The sequence below is a fragment of the Berghia stephanieae genome, chromosome 1, assembly GCF_034508935.2.
Source record: "Berghia stephanieae isolate SIO BIC M18660-M18661 chromosome 1, UCSD_Bste_1.3, whole genome shotgun sequence".
NCBI classification, from domain to species: Eukaryota; Metazoa; Mollusca; class Gastropoda; order Nudibranchia; family Aeolidiidae; genus Berghia; species Berghia stephanieae.
In genome coordinates, this window is record NC_088360.1 from 18773723 (window position 1) to 18781222 (window position 7500).

Below are 7500 nucleotides of genomic sequence, written 5' to 3' on the forward strand. Positions count from 1 at the left end.
ATGAAGAAGAAGTGATGATGATGATGATGATGATGATGATGATGATGATGATGATGCTGATGATGATGATGATGATGATAAATAACAGTAATAAATTATAACAGCAACAATAATAATACCATCAGCATCATCATAATCATCACCATCAACATCATCATCATCATCATCATCATCAACATCATCATCATCATCATCATCATACATCATCATCATCATCATCATCATCAACTACAACGTCATCATCATCATCATCATCATCATCATCAACAACTACAACGTCATCATCATCATCATCATCATCATCATCATCATCATCATCATCACCACCACCATCAACAACAACAACTATAACATCATCATTATTTCTACATATTTAAAAAATCAACCTGTTTACAGAAAGCTGACAATGAAATCGTCCGATCGAAGTCATATGATTATTCGATTAAGACAAAATAAAGTTTTAATGACTACTTACTGCGAAAGCAATTAGATTAAAACCACTCTCTTAATCCCTGACACACACGAAATATATCACACACAATACTTCAGTAACAGGAAATTATAACAAATCGGTATTCACATAAATTCTAACACAGCACGACCACCAAAATACTTGTCAAAACATTTCAACCTTTTCAAAGTAACAAAATTAAGGATATATTATTACAATATTATTATTATTTAAATTCTAATAGTTAATGCTGTGTAAAATCCAAATACGAGAACAGCAACACATCCAAAATCCCTGAACCAATTCCGACAACTGTCAAAGACAGGGAGTTCTGAATGCCGACATCCAGATATATTTATTTCCTATTTCCTATTCTACTTATCCAGTATCCAGTGTCTCGCTATCCAGCGGGGTTTTATTTTTTCATTTATCCGTTAACGGTGTCACCGCCATCGTCATTATGGGGGGAGGGTGTTGACGATGACAGCGGGACGCACGACAAATCTGTTGTTCCCAGGACGGGGTGCAACACTTATAGAGAATAAATAGACATATACATAGACTTACATTCTCCATATATTTGAAGTTGCCAGTTTGATACTACTTTAGCCAAATTTCAAGACTTTTTTTCTTTCTTGAATTCCTTTTAGAGCAACATATGATATATCAGCTAATACTTTCATTATATATGTGAAATATAAAAATAAATGAACATTGCGTGAAAGTATTTTACTCGAAAATCGTCACTAGTGATGCAGAATGCCAAACTTAAAACGGAGGGAGGAGAAAATGACAGACATTTTATTTCTATTTTTATTTTGTTTCAAATTACAACTTTGATGCTAAGGTCAATTTTGCATTTATAGATAGTATGCGCTTAGCTAAGAAGCTCACAACATTGCCACCCGGAAGTAAAACGGACCAACACACAAAACTATGTGTAACCTTAAACGTTTATAGTCGGGTTAATACAGTTGTATGAGAATTACTCATAAACGCGGATGGCAAAAAAGCAATAACAAAGACAAGAGTGACGTCAACTTCATTCTATCTATTAAAACACTATTTGGCATTTTTTTCTGTGACTTTTGCATTTTGATTACAAAATAATCTGGCAATCATGAATCACATTTTGCAGAGATAATTATGAGAAAATAGAAATGTCAATGGCCGCGTCCGGATTGTCACTGTCATTTTTTCCTAGAGGTTGGGCCACTCTCTATTCTCTATGGGGCTGACACCAGTCTAATGGAACGATGATAACGATAAAATACCACATTTATATCTCTGTAGATGTGTTTGGTTGGGAGATACATGCTTATTATGTATCTGCAATCATTGTTGTTGTTGATACTTCTAAAATTATAATGATAGCCAGATTAAATCATGTTGTGTCATATTAAAATTCTAACTATGAGTCAGAGTTGTTTTGAATATGACAGCTTTTTCTGAAATTACACATGTCATCTCAATAAATGAGTCTGAGTGTTCCATTAGAGGAAGATATCGAAGGTATATTATTCCCCCCCCCCCCCCCCCTTTTTTTTTTTCTTTCTATCTTTTCTTTGAGGAGAGAGAGAGAGAGAGAGAGAGAGAGAGAGAGAGAGAGAGAGAGAGAGAGAGAGAGAGAGAGAGAGAGAGAGAGAGAGAGAGAGAGAGAATAGTATTTATAGCACTTTTAAGGCTAAATTAGGCTTAAGTTTGACCTTTCACAAGTAACATTTTATTATTTGCTTTTCTCTCAGGTGCAATTAAACATACACAGTAGGGGTTTTAATGTTAGGACCTTTTTCTCTTTTGCGTCAGAATACATTAAAAATGTGAAGGACAGGAACTGAGTTGTGGGCCTTTTTTTATTTTCTATCATGTCAAGGGTGGATGGTGCACTTTCTAAGAAAACAAAAATTGTAGTTTGCTTGCTATAATCACACATTTGAGAGGAAGGGGAAAGGGGGGGGGGGGGGGGAGAGGGGGGCAGTGGGGGTGTGTGTGTGTGTGTGTGTGTGTGTGTGTGTGTGTGTGTGTGTGTGTGTGGAGAGAGAGAGAGAGAGAGAGAGGGGGGGGGGGGGTGGATCGGGTGATGAGCATTATGGGGTATTGAGAGGTCGTCTTCTGTTGACCAAGTGGATCAAATAATGTTTACTCTTGTTCTTTGAAGATACATGCAGATGTTGCAGCTACGACGGGATTTAAGTGTAATTTTCAGACTTGTACTATATTACAGTATAAGACGTTCAAGTAATTAAAAAAAAATCAGTGAGTTTAAAATCACAATGGCTCAATTACTGAGTAACTGGCACGTGTCCTGTCTAAAAGGTAATAAGCAATTGTTCCCGCCATTTTAACGCTACATAAACTCCGGTTCCACGCGCCGTATGGTACATGATACAAGGACAACTGAAAGATGCATTAAAGACTATCACTATCAGGAATGACCAAGATTTAAAAAAAAAACAAAACAAGTAATTATTATTTTTTTTTACGCAACATGGGCAGTAATACTCGGTTGACTGAATCAGTCAGTCGGTTTATACTGTATAAAAATAAAAAGGAGATGGAAACGTTGAAATGATGTGAGAATAAAATAATGGATATGAAGACAAGATTGGCGCAAGATACAAACGTCCATTCAAGTGGTATTTACATAGACGTGGTATGTAAAGCAGATAGAAATATACAAGGAAATAAATCTCATTTGGCGAAGACTAGACGTATATAATTAGTACATCAAAAAGATTAGACAAATAAAAGGAATAAGTGTGAGTTCGCTTTTTAAAAACAGATTTGCTATACTCAAAACACTTCACAATATAATATTGAATTTTTCCCCAGCTGGTCACATGGCACCCTATATCCATGTAGTGCAGTACAAGTCTCCTGTTATGCGTCCATTTTGTACAAGCGATCATCTTACAATATCTGCCACTGCAGGTGCCTATTCACATCGGAGTCGAGTGAGGAAAAATAATGTGTAAACTACTTAAAGGACTTAACGCCGTTGTCAATGTTTTGCAATCATTGTCACCCACCCACCTGGTCACTTACAAAGCTAACATCGCTTAACTCACTCAACCCTAAGACCGACTATATCCGTAGTTTACCCGGGGTTACTTTTACCCCATGCCTATTTATTAAAATTTTCTGAGACAAACTATAGGCGTAGTATCAAAGCTTTATTGTTTTTAGTTTTTACATTGTTAATGATAATGATAGTTGAATAAAACTATCTATGTATAGATCTATGCTCATTTTTAAATACATTTTTTTCCAATTTTGAAAATTAACAAAATTCTCTAGGATTGAGTGTGTTAAAACTGAGGCTGAAGTATAACATTAATGAATGTTTCAAAGCTAAAATGCAAGTGTTCGAATCTCCCTAAGACTGTGATCCGCAACCTAAATCTCTATATTATCCGAGTGAACATCCCCCTAGTATAGAAAGGCGATACTCATGAATGGGCATGGAATTGAATAGCATGTTCTCAGCTCAATGGAAGTGGCTATTTGGGGACGCTGACGTCTTGTCATTCATCTGTTTGTATCCCAAGGGGGGGGGGGGGGGGGGGGGGCAGCCTCTCACTAAGTCACTATTATCTTTGAGTTCTTTATATCATGGATTTGAACCCTAGGACTTCATATAGATGTCGCTGTTTGAACCCCATTGGGTTCTTCTCCAACAATCGCCATAATTAATTATTTTCGGATGACATTGACCCTTGACTAGTGAGCTTTTATGAAGCGAATATTCAATAAACGTGCTCAAATCGCTTTACTCAAAGCGTCTCTAGCCAACAGCAACACTTAACATGCAGGACGAGTCATGACGCCCATTAGGCGATGTTACATTTTTTTTTTCGGACAGAAACAACCCTGTTAATGGTCAGGTACTCATTTTATACCTGAGTACGGTGAGAGAATGTGAGCAAAGAGCCTGTTCCAAGGACTCAACTATGCGCCGCTCGGAGCGGGACTCGAACCCAGGACTTTTCAATCCGAAAGCGAATGTCATATCACAAGATCACACAGCCTTTAAAGAAAAGACTTGGTTTCTTTCAAATCACATTTTTTCTCATTACTTATCTTGATATTGCTACAAAGTAGCTTTTTTTCCCCAGCGAAAGCAGTAACAGAAATGCCCCTGGGACTTTGAAGAATACTGAGCCCGCGTTTCTTGGTGAAAAACAAACAAACAAAACGTAAGATACGAGTTAAGGTTAGAACCAAATCAAACACCGATTGAAATGGGGTTAAAGTGTGTCCACAGATTTTGTTCTTTGGTATAGGAATTCCTAAAGAAGGGATAGATACCACCAATTGTACAAGAACTTAATCTACCTTTTGAAGTTCCATTGCATGGTTTACTAGTAGTCTGACAGCCTTTGTGTAGTCACTATTATGCTATACTAGGTACAAGATACAGAATTATAAAGGTATGTCAAGAGGTATTCAAGACCACTTATTTTTTTTCTTTTCAATAGACCGGGTGTAATAATTATAATACATTCGGGTCATAGTTCGAACTACTAATATAATATGGCAAATGTACGAACTAATTCGGATTTAAATAAAAATCCAAAACAAGCTTGCGCTTTTATATAGAGCAATATCCACTAAGCGTGCTCAAAGCGCTTTACAATGGGTCCCTAGTCAACAGCAACATTTGACATGTAAGACGAGACATGGCGCCTGTTAGGCGATATTACAATTATTTTCTGACAAAGAAAACTCTGTTAACGGCCAGGTACTCATTTTTCTCCTAAGTACGGTGAGAGAAAGTGAGTAAAGAGCTTTTTCCAAGGACTCAACTATGCGCCGCTCGGGACTAGAACCCAGGAACTTTCGATCCAAGAGCGAGTGCCATGCCATAAGACCACATAGCCGCACGATCGAGCAACTTTTAAAATGCAACCGTTTTTTTTTTTTCTCCAGACAATACCTACTTGATCCACGTATTATGGAAAAAGCAACGCAGAAAGGAAAACAAACTTTGGACGACTGTCCATTCAGCTGACCGCCTCAGTGGGAGTCCACATTTTACAGGTGTTGGTCTTGTCGATGGTTTTTAACGATTTATATATTTATTCTTTTATTTATTCATTCATTCATTCATCGAGGATTTAAACGAGTACAGAAAGTAGAAAGACACTCGATGTACATCTTGAAGGTCGACATTACATAACAGGGAGATAATTCTATTATAATATGAAAAGCAGAAAAGCCCATGTAAATTTAGCTATGTATTTGAATAACTAAGTAAATACATTAAATATCTCATTACGGTGAGAGAAGAGGGGGCGGGGGGAAGGGGGGGGGGGAGCGGTTGAACATATTTATAAAAACTGTGTAAATGTATTGATTTGTACAGTAAAAAACATATTTAATTTATGCTCGTTCCAAATTACCATTGCAGTAGTTCAAGAATCTTATAAATGGAACAAATTTAACGTCACTCAACTCTTTGCTATTGCTTTAATAACCCTGTTTATTGGTTGATTAGTTCTCACTAAATTCTATCAATCAGACTACGAACGTTAAAGGTTAGTTTTTGTGTGGTGGCACTATATATTTTTTCCGACTGGCGGGTGTTGTGAGTATTTTACATAAACGCATTACACCACCCTCAGGGCAGAAGGTCAAGGGGAAGGCCACGAGGAACATGGAGAAGAATTAAAGAAGCTGATATACAGATAAGTGGTAAGACCAGGAATGAGATAAAAAAAAGTTAGCTCAGGATAGAGAAGGATGGAAACTGTTTGTCTGTGGCCTACAACAAGATATGAAGTGAATAGAAAAGTGCCAGAAGACAATAGAGAATAAAATTTTTTCGCGGCGGTGGTGGGGTTTGAACCTGCGACCTTATTGGTACGACAACTCCGCCTGGCAGGTGAGAGCGTGGCTCTACCGTGTGAGCCATCCACGAACACAAAAATATTCGTTTCAAACTCAAAGTCATTACTAGATCCCTCTCTCACCCACTTCTTGAGACCGCCGATTCGTTCGTACACCACCATCGCGAATAATTTTGACCAGCAGTTAAGCTTAATAGCCAATATTCTCAACACAAACATATAACATAGAAACGACTGAGACATTGAGCATGCTCCGGTGTATGGGGTGAATTTTTAATTCAGAAAAGTGAGTGGAGCAGGCACTTATGTTGGTAACAACAAGATATGAAGTGAATAGAAAAGTGCCAGAAGACAATAGAGAATAAAATTTTTTCGCGGCGGTGGTGGGGTTTGAACCTGCGACCTTATTGGTACGACAACTCCGCCTGGCAGGTGAGAGCGTGGCTCTACCGTGTGAGCCATCCACGAACACAAAAATATTCGTTTCAAACTCAAAGTCATTACTAGATCCCTCTCTCACCCACTTCTTGAGACCGCCGATTCGTTCGTACACCACCATCGCGAATAATTTTGACCAGCAGTTAAGCTTAATAGCCAATATTCTCAACACAAACATATAACATAGAAACGACTGAGACATTGAGCATGCTCCGGTGTATGGGGTGAATTTTTAATTCAGAAAAGTGAGTGGAGCAGGCACTTATGTTGGTAACAACAAGATATGAAGTGAATAGAAAAGTGCCAGAAGACAATAGAGAATAAAATTTTTTCGCGGCGGTGGTGGGGTTTGAACCTGCGACCTTATTGGTACGACAACTCCGCCTGGCAGGTGAGAGCGTGGCTCTACCGTGTGAGCCATCCACGAACACAAAAATATTCGTTTCAAACTCAAAGTCATTACTAGATCCCTCTCTCACCCACTTCTTGAGACCGCTGATTCGTTCGTACACCACCATCGCGAATAATTTTGACCAGCAGTTAAGCTTAATAGCCAATATTCTCAACACAAACATACAACATAGAAACGACTGAGACATTGAGCATGCTCCGGTGTATGGGGTGAATTTTTTAATTCAGAAAAGTGAGTGGAGCAGGCACTTATGTTGGTAACAACAAGATATGAAGTGAATAGAAAAGTGCCAGAAGACAATAGAGAATAAAATTTTTTCGCGGCGGTGGTGGGGTTTGAACCTGTGGCCT

At 38.1% G+C, this 7500-nt stretch overlaps 1 protein-coding gene across 14 annotated transcripts in view; it reads right to left on the reverse strand.

Annotated features, from left to right (window-relative positions):
- LOC144969605 (uncharacterized) overlaps positions 1–7500 on the reverse strand; it is a 119209-nt gene that overhangs the window by 56030 nt on the left and 55679 nt on the right. For 3 of the 14 annotated variants that reach the window (XM_078908890.1, XM_078908872.1, XM_078908815.1), the window contains exon 1: positions 476–957. The exons of 9 other annotated variants lie outside the window; for them this stretch is intronic. The gene's annotated coding sequence lies outside the window, so the exon portion shown is untranslated. Of the gene's footprint in view, positions 1–475; positions 995–7500 lie in introns of those variants that run through there. 2 more of the 14 variants (XM_078908904.1, XM_078908786.1) reach the window with 2 other exon arrangements.